The 14,111-nt window shown below is 38.4% G+C and overlaps 1 protein-coding gene across 9 annotated transcripts in view; it reads left to right on the plus strand.

The window, feature by feature from the left end:
- Positions 1–14,111, plus strand: part of LOC128857372 (protein gone early) — a 147,916-nt gene that overhangs the window by 16,167 nt on the left and 117,638 nt on the right. The window contains exon 1 of one of the 9 annotated variants that reach the window (XM_054093113.1): positions 5,794–5,891. The exons of the other annotated variants lie outside the window; for them this stretch is intronic. The gene's annotated coding sequence lies outside the window, so the exon portion shown is untranslated. Of the gene's footprint in view, positions 1–5,793; positions 5,892–14,111 lie in introns of those variants that run through there. 9 annotated transcript variants of the gene reach the window in all.

Raw genomic sequence — 14,111 nt, forward strand, 5'->3', positions numbered from 1 at the left:
CTTTGCCAAGTCATCAATGGTCTGCCTCTTCTTCTCGTTCCTTCCGCTTTCCAAGTCATGGCGGCATGCGGTATTCCCTCATAAGGCTTGCGCAGAGTATGCTCTGGATGTTTCACTGTTGATGCTATTTTGGTGTGTAATTCTCACAAGCTCCTCGTTTGTTATAACTCTTCCTACCATATCTTAAGTATCTTTCCACCATGTAAAAGCTCCTTATAAAAAACTTATATTTACATAATAAATAGTAAAACCAGTTATCAAGTTTTTTTAAGGCACCTTTCTGGTCTAGAATTTCGAAAAAATCTATTTTTTTTCATGTTTTTATAGTTTATTAGTTTATACTTTCAAAAATACGCCCGCAAATTTTTATATTGAAATTCGTTGTAGTTTAGACGTTGCAGTCCTTTAAAACGAGACCGGTAAGAGTACGACTACCAGGTATAAGCGCGTTAACCGCGTTTTTCTCGAAACTATAATATTTCTTCCGAGTAGACGTTGGTAATATAATTTCTCAAAAAGTACTGAACCGATTGATTTGAATTTTTAATATGTTATTGAGTAGACTGACCGCTCTCGCGGGTTGCAGAACTATAACTTTATAATCAATTTCTCTATATTTTTTAAGAGCAAGAACGTGGAACAGATAAAATATCTAAATATTTTTTTTTTGTAAATCTGCTACCCACCATAGAGACTACATCCTGATGAATAATCGAATGATTTTTTTTGTTCAGACGTACTTGAGCAGCCCAATCAGTTACGCCAGTGTCATGTGTTACGTCAGGGGAAGCAATTTTTTTACTATTGTCATTGAAAAAATTTGTTTTTTTTTGTAAATAAAGAATTGATTTAATGAATAAAAACGATTTTCAATTGCTACCGATTGTTTTTCTTCAATTTTCAACGCCTTCAATTTTCACGACTCTAGACCAGAAAGGTGCCTTAATTTCTTAAGCCACTAAATATATTTTCCAATCAGGTAAAACGTGAAGTAGCCGCTCTCTCATATTCGTAGTAGTTTGAAATATTCTAACAAAAAGTTTCTAACAAAAAAATTACTAAAAGTGATTTCAAAATTTACCAGTCCATCGCTGATTGCTTTAAACTGTCAAGTTCTTTATTTTTATGTGAGTCTTACACCACCAACTGTTGGTGTAAATAAATTAAAGCTTAAATCAGACAGCATTTCAGTATTCTATTATGAATCAAATTAAATAAACAAATTGTCAAATCTCAATTGCGCCAGAGTTCATTGACAGCTGCCGCCGAATGTAATTTAATGCGATAAATGTTGCTTTAACTTTTTGCCAGAGAATTCAATACTATTATATTATATATATTTTGTTATTATATTCAACGGAAGGTTAGAATTATTTGTGTTTTTTTATTTCATGTGCAGAATGCCATGGAACTATTGTACGTATATATGTACATAGGTATATCTATATGTACAAGTATATATATCATAGATATGTATGTATGTATATAAAATGACTTAACGAAGCATTGAGTAAGTTCTGTAACAAAGGTTTTGCTGAATTTCGGTACTTTTATTCAACATTTTTTGAAACTTCGATCAAAATTGAACGCAAGACTAATTCGGTCGGTATCCGATATCGATCCAGCATAACCTCGACTAAATTCCTTCTGTGATGCGCTGCTGCTGAAACGGAATAGAATCGAGGCCTTTTCAAAGTGGTTGATTACTGGTGCCGACCAAATACGTGTCACATAGGCCACTAACTTATGGAAAATATCGTTAATGAAGCTTTTCAAATGGTGTAGAAAGCATTGAATTGTCGCTAAAGGAGACAATGTTGTATGTTACGTACCATTAGATGGGGATATTTAGTACAAGTACAGCATAAGGAGACTATTGAGCACTTTCTCTCTAAATGTCAGGGTTTGGCAGCTAGACGACTAATGTCACTGGGTGCTCCTTTCTTTGACAGCCTGGCGCAGTGCGCCAACCTAAATACCATCAATCTTCTCCATTATATCAACAGCTCTAGCTGGATGTAGATATTTGCTTGTTGGAGGTCCCATAATGGTATCCCAACACTTCCATGTTATCAACCATTTCACCTGCCTACCTACAGTTTAGGTAATTACTGCTGGTAAAGCAATTCCCTGCCGATTTCTATCGTCAGATTTTATTTGATTTGCGTTAGACTTGCTTAATAATAATATTAATTATTCATAATTTTCCTTTGATTTTCTTACTACAAAGCTATGCGTTAGCCAAGAATTTAATTTAACATTCACTTACATATAAATATTTACACGTACAAATTTAGCCGCTCATTTTGGGTGAGTAATAAATCAGATAGCGGGCCAAAAATCTAGTGTTAGAATCATAACATTCAGTTGCTCGTATTATTTTCAAGGTGACTTAAATGCTTTCAGTTTATTTGAATGACTTGGCTTGTGTAACGTGATATTCTAAATAAAGAAACACACAAGAAATCTATTGAGGAGCAGTATGAGCTTACAAATACGAGGGTTACCATTTTTATTGCGAGACTAACATTTCTACTGGAAAATTTGGCATTTTTGAACGCGTTTTATGTTGCATTTAAGAAATGCGTAAATTGCGTAAGGGTTAACACCACTTGATAGGCCGACGACTATTTTTTTGAGCGCTTGGAAAAATTACTAGGATATTTCTTTGCGGATGATTTATTTGATATTTGAATGGTTTGTGGAAAAATAAATCCATTATTTTCGCAGTAGATGGCTGTAGTGATCGATATCTCGTAAAGTATCGATCAAACAATATAAAATGACAACTCGTTGTTAAGCTGACATTTAACATTGAAAAATTCGTTTGCTGTTTTTTGTTTGTTTCATTCAGTTGTGCATTACAGGGCATTAACAGTGGAGGCCAACTAAGAGAAAATTCGGTACATTTTATAGTTTTATTTGATGAAGGCGAAAATGCAAGCCAGGTCGCTGAAATTATGAATAGTGTTTATTTACGGTGCCGATGCTGTAACAGCTAAATAGGTGCAATTTTGCCTAGGTCGATTCCGTTCAGGTATTTTTGATGTTCAAGAAAATGTCGATAAGGGTGAAAATGTCGATAAGAACACAGAAATAATCGAAGTTAACCGGCACGTTAGTAGTCGTAGCTTTTCCTAGGAGATATAGATCGACCTTGAAACAGTTCTAAACCATTTGCGCAAAGCTGGATTTAAAAAGAAGCTCGATGTTTGGGTGCCACACCAAGTAACACCAAAAAACATGATGGATCGAATTTCCGACTGCGAAGTCTTGGTCAAACGGCATGAAATCGACCCATTTCTTAAACGGATGATGACTGGGATGGGAATACGACAATATTGTGCGAAAACGATTGTGGCTAAAGCGTGATGAAGCAGCTCAAACGGCCAGGAAGGTTCTACAGTGTATTTGGTGGGACTTGAAAGCAATCATTTATTATGAGTTTTTTCCGTATGTCCACACACAAAATTCTGATCCTTACTGTCATCAACTGAACCATTTGAAGCTAGTGATTGATCAGAGACGGCCAAAATTTGCTAACAGAAGAATTGTTGTGTTCCATCAGTACGCCACACACCTCTGCAGTGACTTGCCAAAAACTACGGGAGCTTGGTTGGGAAGTTTTAATGCATCCACTGTATAGTCCGGACCTGGCACCATGCGATTACCACCTTTTTCTCCTATTGCACAACTTCCTGAGTGATAAGCAAGAGGTATCAAGAGAAGATTGTGAAAATCGGTTTTTTTTTCTTGCCGATTGCCGAACCTCGATAGATCTAGAAATAGACATATGGAAACATTTAATAGTATGCATCGATAACTTATATTTGCATCTCCAATCGGCAAGATGAATAATACTTTTACTAAGAATTGGTGGAATAAAAGAATAAACTATGTGACCCATAAAACATTTATTCTGAAATACTGGGAAACATACTTTGAAATTAAGGTAACATTAGATATTAGTAGAACCTGTAGGGTTCATTGAAAATCGGGTAAAGAAATACAGTATACCCTTCTATTCCTGCAAATTCAACTTCGGTAAAAAATGGTGACTCAAGCCACAGGTCGTGCTGTGGATGTACAACGCATTGGTTTTGCCAATTTTAACGTATAGAGGCCTGGTTTGGTGGGAAGCACTTCGGAAGGGCTATAATATCACTAAACTGGGGAGGGTGCAAAGGACTGCGTGCATTGGCATCACCGGGGCATGTAAAACTTGCTAGAGTACTGCTCTCAATGTCATTTTGCACTTACTTCCCATCGACTTTACGTTATTTCCATCGCAGCTCAAAGTGCAATCAGGTTAAAGGAGGTTGGCCTCTGGAGGCGATCTCTCAAGGGACATGGTAGCCTTTTCGGGCAGTTAACACCGTATTTCTCCGAACTTCGAACATATCTCTCTATCCTCTCTAGAGTTTGAGGGTCGTGCTAGGGCAATCTTTCCAAATAGGCAGGATTGGATCGAGCCAATTTAGCTATCTCTTTTCTCTGATAGTTTATGTCATGGTGCAGAACGAAATTAGTAAACTCCTGTAAGGAGCTGATCAAATCTCTTGGGTGTGCAGGTAACATTTCTCTAATCTGTGTTCCAGGACATAGGAACATAGAGGGAATGAAATTGCTGATTAGCTTGCCAGGAAGGGGACTGAATTGTCCTCAGAGACCTCCTACCCGGTCATCGGCATCTCCCTGACAGTTGTTAAAGTCGAAATGCACAAATTATTTCTCAGGAAAGCGCAGAAAAGATGAAGCTCCATTTCTTCATGTGCTATTTCGAAAACCCTTTGGCTCTAGTTAAATATACGATTCGTTATTCAATTTCCAAACTCGTTGCTGTGTTTACCAGTCACTGGACGATCGGCACACACGCGGAAAAGCTAGAGTTACCATTTAACCTCCATTGCAGAAGCTGTGTGGACCTTTCAGATAAGGAGACTGTTGAGCACTTTCTCTATAAATGTCCGGGTTTGGCAGTTAAACGATTAAGGTCACTGGATGCTCCTTTCTTCGACAGCCTGGTGTGGTGCACCAACTTAAATGCCATCAATCTTCTTCTCCATTACATCAACAGCTCTGGTTGGTTGTAGATATCTTTTGTTGGAGGTCTCATAATGGTATCAAACCGGCGCTTTAGCGCTACTTGAGGAGTGCCAGACTGGCACTCCAACCATTTCACCTACCTACCTACCTACCTAGGGTCAACTTTATTCCACATAATTTCACCAAAGTTCAAAAAGATTTTAATAAATTTTGAAAATTTTTCGCACGAAATATGTCTGCATCTTTTATAAGACCGTGATCACTGAATCTTTGCCAATGCATAGTTTTTATTATTTAGTGACCCTCGTAAAGTAAATGTGTTGTTTTTAGTTATTCTGCCCTACTTTCGACGGCTGTAAGTTAGTCAGTGTACTTGTACTTGTGCCACAGGTATCTTGATATTCGAGTGAAGTAAGAGTGCGCTCTTTTCTTACTTAAGTCTCTTATCTTATCGAAATTTTAAATATACTATTATCTGCTATGTGAAGCAGTTGTTTGCATACCGCTTCTGCATACAAACTGTAGCCAACGCTCACACACCAACCGAGAAGTAACTAACGTCTCCGCAGTCGCTTTAATTTTTATCAAAGTGTGATGAAGTAATTGAGTGATAACTTTAATGTGTGTTTTGTTTCGCTTTTTTGCAATGCCACATTTAAAAATTTCTGTAGCTCATGTGCTCACTGTGCCTGTGGGCTGTTTGGTGCGCGCCATTGGATATTCAGTGACAACTGCGGCAGTTTATTTGATTTGATTTGATTTGATTTGACAAGACAGCAAGAATATACCGGGATTAGTGAATGAATCTTACGCCTTATGGGACTACAAAAATTTAGTGATCAGTGGTAATGTTTTGTTGTGTTGTGCCAGCACTTACCTACGTATATATGCCTATACATATACACATGTATGTCTGTAAATGCGTGCAAATTTAATTGTTGAAAGCATCTACATATAAAACATGAAAAGAATCTTTGGCAAAGCAGAACTTCAACTTTTTTTAGTGGCAAGTTATTTCTGTGGGCTTCAGGCTTTATTGGCTTTGTGATCTTCTGTTTATTCTACTTAACTGACTGTTACTTATTGTTTTTGTGCTGTTTGCTGTGCGCGTTTGCGTATAATTTAATTGGTTATTCATAGCACGAGCATGTATGTATGTATGTATGTCAATTAAGCTCTGGAATGACATGCACAGTCAATGAATTGTTTCGACTACTCGTTTGTTTACCTTTTGGATATACAGTGCACTCGCGGTAACTCGAATAGCCGCTAAGTCGAACGACGTGCTAACTCGAACACATTTTTTCCCCTATTGACTTCTTTGTAACTCGAACAATAAAAAAGCGCTATAACTCGAACAAAAAAACAAATTTATTTGTACACACATTCTTTTCAAACATGTACATTTTGTACATAGATACATATGTAATAGTATATGTATATAAATTATATGTATACTAGTGTATTGTCCATATGAATATTTCGGCGTTAATATCCTGTTAGTTTTCTGGGAACAACATCTTGCATTGACCAAATTGCTTTAAATTTGTCATTTGTAGTATATCAGTGCACGTGAGTAATGGATCGTAAAAGGTTGAAGTGTTTAACATTAAAAGAGAGGGCTGAAGTCCTTAACAAAATTAAACGTGGACGTAGTGTTACTTCTCTAGCGAAGGAATATGGGGTAGCCAAGTCCACCATAAGTCTTATAAAAAAGAAAGATAAGGCAATTTATGGCTTGCACTAACGCTAGCGGCAACCATAAGCTTAAACTTCTCGTTATTGACAAAGCAAGAAATCCTCGTGTTTTCAAAAATTTTAACTGTCCGGTGGAGTACAAAAATTCCAAATCAGCCTGGATGACTTCGGCGATTTTCAAAGACTGGTTTCATAATTCGTTCGTGCCGCAGGTAAAATCCAGATTCATTAAAACAATTTGTTTAACCAAGTTAAATGACTTTAATATTTAGGTAAGAAAAAATTTGAAAGATGGGGACTACCTGAGAAGGCTCTTCTTCTAATTGATAATGCCCCATCACATCCCAACGAAATCGAATTAAAGTCCGAGGATGGTTTAATTTTAACTATGTTTATGCCGCCGAATGTGACACCATTGATCCAGCCAATGGACCAAAATGTAATTCGTATAACGAAACTATACTACAGAAATTTTCTACTGGCTTCCATTTTCAACAATCGATCGAAAAACCGATATCGATGACTGTTTTTTTAACATAGCACACTCAATTGATAAGTCGAACAAATTCGATAAATCGAACAGCGCCTGTTTTAATTAGTTCGAGTTATCGCGAGTGCACTGTATTCGTATTTAAATACAGTTGCGGGCATTGAAATGCGGACAATTAATTGCTGTGGTGTTTACAATTCTTTGAGCCGAGTGCTTTCCTCAAATGTCGTTTCTTCGAAAAAGTTTCTCAATAGGGACGGGCCAGCATCAAAGCATCCATACGTGAATTTAAGAAATACAAGGTTTGATTGAAAAGTAATGAGCCTTCCCGCGCGGAGCGTCTGCCAAGCGATCAACCAGATCGGCTGGTGGGGGAAAATGATCGTTGGACCTTCCCCTTCCACTAGAAACCGGTCCCAGTTCGCTGGCAACAGCGATGCCGTCAACCTCGCTCCGCGCGTGAAAGCTGTTTTAAAAGTGTGTTAGGATTTTGCAGTGGCGAAAATGCAGCGATCGTTGGAGCAAAGTTACTCGATGAAATTTTGCGTAAAGCTAAATAGTTTCGGCCCGACCTCGTCAACAATTGGACCCTTCATCACGACAATGCGCCGGCGCACACCGCCTTCCTCTGCACCTCTGCATTGGCCAAGATGGGGGTTCCGGTGCTTCCCCACCCTCCCTACAGCGCAGACCTGTCACCTCCGGACTTCATCTTGTTCCCGCGCCTGAAAAGAAAGCTGAAGGGGAGGCGTTTCCAAAAAACTGTGACAGCCGAATTGAACGCGATTCCGGCGGATGAGTTTAAAAAATGTTTCCTGCAGTGGAAGGACCGCTACCAGCGGTGTATTGACGCTCAAGGGTCCTATTTTGAAGAATATTAGTTGTATAAGCCAAAAGGTTTAATAAAACTGCTTAAAAAAATAAGGCTCATTACTTTTCCATCAAACCCTATATTAAGACTTGTGTTAACGACAAAAGATGAACGACAATATTAAAACTTTGCAGTTACATCATAATAAATGGTTTTCCAATAAGAGGTGTTATTATTTTGATAAATGCATACCATCCAATTCCGGCCATAAAAAATCGTTAATCATCTCTCGATAGCGCAATCCATTCACCGCAACTGTTGCTCCAGCTTCATTTTCGAAAAAGTAAGGTCCAATGACTCCACCGGACTATAAACCGCACCAAACAGTCACACGTTGAGGATAGAGAGGCTTTTCAACAATAAATCTTGGATTTTCTGAGCCCCATATCCGACAATTTTGCTTGTTGACGAAGCCACCGAGGTGGAAATGGGCCTCATCACTCAAGATGATTTTTCGATGGAATTCCGTATCATTTGTATGCATTTCAACGACCCAATCAGCAAAGACACGACATTGTTAATAATCGGCCGGCTTGAGATCTTGTGTTAATTGGACTTTATAAGCCTTAAGACCCAAATCTTTATGCAAAATACGGTGTAATGACGTTTGTGGAATGCTTAATTCCACAAGAACGACGAGGAATGGACAAACCTGAGTTTTCTTCAAAACTTACGGCTACAACAGCAATATTTTTGGCTGTTCTTGAGCGACGTACACGAGTTTTATTCTTCATATCACCAACTTGTCCAAACAGCTCGAATTTTTTCACCAATTTCTGTATTGCGGTCCGACAAGGTGCTTCACGATGACCCAAAAATATTCGAGATTTATGAACCATCTCTGCCAAATTTTCACTATTTTTATAGTGAATTTTAATAATTTGAATGCGTTGTTTGAGCGTGTATCGTTCCATTTTTATTAATGGCGTAGTTTCTACTTGCCAAATATCAAAAAATGACTGCTTCAAAAGTGACATCCACCGAAATAGCGTGCTATTCAAAATAACACCTATAAAGTGCATATAAAAACCTTTTTATATATTGGATATAGGAATAAGATTCCGTCCTTTCTTATTTACCAGAGTTACGAATTATTTAAACAATTACATAATATACGATAATATGTGAAGTATATGTCATTGGAAGCCACAACTTTACTCCATCTTTCAGGTAGCATACGGATTCCTCTGAGTTCTTTTGACTTGATCTATTCATTGAGCCAGTTTGCGATGCTATCGTAAAAAGTGATCCGCTTTCCAATAAGGGCTGACTGCATTGATCGGAACAGATGGTAATCCGAAGGTGGAATATCTGGGGTATACGACGGGTGGGACAATATTTCCCAATTCAGTCCCTCTAACAATTTCTGGGGCAAGGATGCCGCAAAATCAGTTTTTCATGTTTACCGTCCCATTCCGGCCACTTTTCTTCCAGAGCTCAATTCAAACGCATTAGCTGCAGTCGGTAACGATCGCCAGTGATTGTTTTAGATGGTTCAAGGAGTTCATAATAGATGACATCCTTCTGATCCCACCAGATGCACAGTCCAACCTTTGAAGCATGAATATTTTTTTTCACACTCGATGGACCTGGTTCACTTGGCAGGCTCCAACATTTTCGATGCATAGGGTTATCATAATATATCCTTTTTTTCACCGCCAGTGACGATGCGATGCAGAAGAAACTTTCTTTTCTAACGTTCAAGAAGCATCTCACCTTCAATTGATGTGGCACCCAGTTACTTGCTTTCTGGACAATTCCCATCACGTGCAAACGTTTACCGACGGTTGATCTGTCAACATCCAACTCTAGACATATCATCAAGGGTTCGACATGCATCCTCATCCAATAATTGTTTTAGTTGAGTATCTTCGAGTTTTTTCGATGCCCCTTCGAGATCTTTATCACTCACGTCGAAATTGCCACTTTGGAAACGTCGAAACCAGTCTTTACAAGTTGTATTTGACGGAGAGTGATTACCGTAAATATTGATCAATACACGAGAGGTTCCAGCTGCACTTTTCTTTAAAAGGTAATAATGAAGCGTGACTTCCCGAGAGTGCTGTTTTGCGGGACGAATGTGGACATTTTTGATGTCAGATAAAAAGGAATCTTTACGCTTCAAACGAATGTCAACGACTGTAATCGAGACTTCACATTTTGACACCTTCAAATTACCAGTATATTATTAGAGCGAATACAAAAATAGTATCAGAAGCGACACCTCTTTTACGAGGGCGGAAACTAATTCCCCCATACCCAATAATTTAACCCTAATGACATTATTTCTTCTATTTTCTTTCTATTTTGAACCCTTCATCAATTTTTGTTTGTTAAACGGAGAAAATTATAAAGAATTTGAAAATTTACGTTTCATAAACCTGACGGATGGCCAAGTGGATGGAAAATTTATTTCAATCCACCTGTATCTCAGAGAATTTTCAAAGATTTACCAATTTTCGTAAAATCAGAATGCATGGAAACATTTCAGATAATTCTTAAAAATTTTACTTATAATGGCTTATGAAATCAATTCATGATCATAATTTTGAAAACAGTGTTGTGCTGAAGATGAGGTACCATTGCTTTGGGTTCATCAATAACTCAAAACCCTTCTCATGGAGGGAGCGGGAAAAAATATCACTGCAACTCCACGACTAAGAACCTCTGGAAAAAATTGTGAATCGAATTATTGCCCGAAATTAAATTACATTAAATGAAATTCAAGAACTTAAACTGGTTTAACTTTCAAAATTAGTATTTTGATGTTTTCTTCAACTTTCTCGGCGAACTTATCTGACTGTGTTAAAGTTTTTGGACCGCTCCTTTGTTACTTTCGTCTGTATGATATGTCAAAGGTTCTCGATGGGGCGTAGGTTGAAGCTTATAATTATTATCGGGCCATAACACACTGCGACCTCGAATGTGGGATTGGCCGCAAGTTTATAATTGGAGGCTTCTGCTGAACATCAGTACCTTCTCAGGCTTTTTCTACATATCACCAATGGACTTTGAATCGCATCGCTCACGTGTAAGAGTATTTGTCTTGCGAAAGCTACACATAGATCGAAACTACGGCGTGTCCAATGTGAAATGTCCAGTTATTGACAAAAAGTTGTTTACCTGATAGAAAAGAGGAGAATTTAAAGGATGCGAAGGAAATTTATGCCAACCGTTTTGGCATGGCAACCGAGCACAGAATCGTTCTGGGAAATGAAGTCCAATTCTTTTCAAAATATTAAATTATTAAATCAAGCCTATGGTATTTGGTGGCCGCCGTAGCAAAATGTGTTTTTGCTTAACTACTATTCGAGAGTGTCCAGTTTCGAAACCCATGAAACACCAAATGATGAACAAGCGGTTTCTAATAGCGGTCGCCCCTCGGTAGGCAATGGCAAACCTCTGAGTGTATAGCCGCCATGAAAAAGCTCCTCATAAAAGACCATCTGCCGTTCGGACACGGCACAAAACTCTATATTCCACCATTCGTTGTGGAACAACATCAAAGTGCGCCAGACGAATTGGAGGAGGAGTCCGGCCAAACACCTAGCAAAGTATCAATTGGTTGTTGCTGTTGTTGTTGCAATAACAGCATAAAATATTCCTCATAAATTGTTCGGAAATGTTGCTGAAGTGACAGGTTTTGGTCGGATATATTAAAATGGGACAGATTCGCAAGGACTAACTGCATTGTTACGCCTACTAATAACATACAAAACCGTGAATTTACCATTGAACCAAATATGCTGTCTGTAGAGTTTAAATAAATCAATATTTTCGGCGGATTTCGAATTATCAATAAATTGGATATTATATTGTATTTTTCAAGCGCTTATTTATATACTTGATGAGGAAATATATTCAACATTTGGAAGATGGGGATGCTTCACATTCTATTCTCTGCAAGCATACAACTAGGCTCTGAACCTTTCCAAGGTGTCAATTCTGAATCTATTCAACTATGGATTGAGTGACGACTTCGTGAGGTCTACCCATAGAAGACGTTGGTTTGAGTTGGACTCCTGAAGAGTAGTCAAGTGCTTTGTGAAATAACCAAACAGGAAATTAGCGACCTTCCTCCTAAAATTTAGTAGAAAGTACCTAAGGTTACTGGTGGGTGTAATCACAGGGAACAACGCCTGTGGTCAGCATATGGTTACCATGGCATTCATTGGCGACTCAGTATGCCTATCCTGCCTTAAAAATGAGGTTGGTTGGTTAGAGTGGTGATTCATCCAGAATCCAACCAGCGCTTCCGCACCATTTTGTTACTAAATTGTTTAACAGTTATTTGCAGCAGGACTATATCCAGTCTGTGCGGTTTAGGAACCTTTTTAGGTTGTTGACGTCTAAGCCAGACAGTTGTTCGAGACTCTCGAACAGCGGTTTGCCCAGGGTTAACATTCTGTCCTTCCATAGGACAGGGCATGCACAGAGGAAATGGAAAATTGTTTCTTTTTTCTCCGGTTGTTTACAACTATGACAGTATGTGTTGTGAGGGACGCCCATTTTGGCGGCTTGTTCTCCGATAGACCAGAAGCCAGTTATGACTGCCGTAAGCCTACAGGTGTCCCGTCGTTTCATGTTTATTAATGTCGACGATTGCTTGAGGTTGTGGGTGGGCCATAACATTCTGCTGATTTTGCATTTCGTCTGGTCTCTCCATTTACAATCTGCCATTCGAAGGTATTTTAGGGAAAAAGCATTCTTGACCGCACCTAGTGGAGTGAATACTGGTACTGTAAGAGCGCTATTCATGGCAGATCCCCCTCTTGCCAGTTCATCAGCTTTTTCGTTACCTTCTATGTTCCGGTGTAATGGACCCAAATTAAGGTTACTCTATGGTTTTCACTCAAGTTGGTGAGGCTATTCCTACTTTGCTCCACCACTTTAGAGGTTGTTATAGTCGCGTCCAGCGCCTGAAAATGAGGATACTGCAGAGCATTTGCTCTGTAGCTGTCCGGCGTTTTCTAGAATCAGATTTAAGCCATTGGGTTGCAATGCACTGATTATGGATAAAGTTTATGCTCTTCCTCTTCCAGATCTCTTTAGATTCATCAATGAATTCAAAAGATTTGCGGAAAAGTGACCTCAAACCAATTTCTCCGTCTTACCATCTATACTTAATCTATCCTATTCTCTATATTTTTTCTACTGTAATCGATCCGGGTGTACTAAAATGATCTTCCTGACTGAGTGCTTGAACTTTTCCAACCGGCCATAAATCTAATTTAATATAATCTAAATTCAGGATTTAATGAAAAAAAACTACAATACATTGTTGCAGTATCTGACATATTTTGAAGTTTACAGCAAATTTACTTACGGGAGTATATGAAAGTGCTTCGAAAGAAACAAAAACATTTTTCTTTTCAAAAAGCAGGCAGCATTGTGTCTATAAGATGTGCCGAATGGCAAAAAACTTCTCCTGTCCATGATGTAATATGGCTTTTAACTAAAAACAAAACAAGTATCAAAACATTCGCATGTGAAGCAGTAATGTGGCAAAACCTGCGATGCCCGGAACTGTACTTGGGTGTGGATGTACATACATATGTAAATACACAAGCATACATTTGCTTTATTTATGTGGTACACCTTTGTCTGAATTTGTATACACTTCTGTTGCAATGATGATGAAAATTATGGAACAGATAAACGACCGCCGATTTAAGTGACAATCTCGGGCGTGCTATGAATTGTTGAGCGGTTGAGAAATTACTCTCAGTAGGAATAAAATACACAAAAACTTTATCTTTAAATCTGTCTAATCTTACGCCATTTCTTTTTGATATGATCTCGTTTACCTCTTTCCTGTTTCTGAGGTAAACAAAGAAAATTAGCGGCAGAGTTTTTGGGCTCAATGAACCGGTGAGAAATTCTTTGGGGAATTAGGCTGATGTTGATTTATTTGTATTCTACTTGATTTGGCAGACACTACTCTAAGTGGAATGTTTTCTAATATGGTCGATGTTGACAGACTGTGGCGGCAATGTGGTTTTGGCT

This window comes from Anastrepha ludens, chromosome 3, assembly GCF_028408465.1.
Source record: "Anastrepha ludens isolate Willacy chromosome 3, idAnaLude1.1, whole genome shotgun sequence".
Taxonomy (NCBI): domain Eukaryota; kingdom Metazoa; phylum Arthropoda; class Insecta; order Diptera; family Tephritidae; genus Anastrepha; species Anastrepha ludens.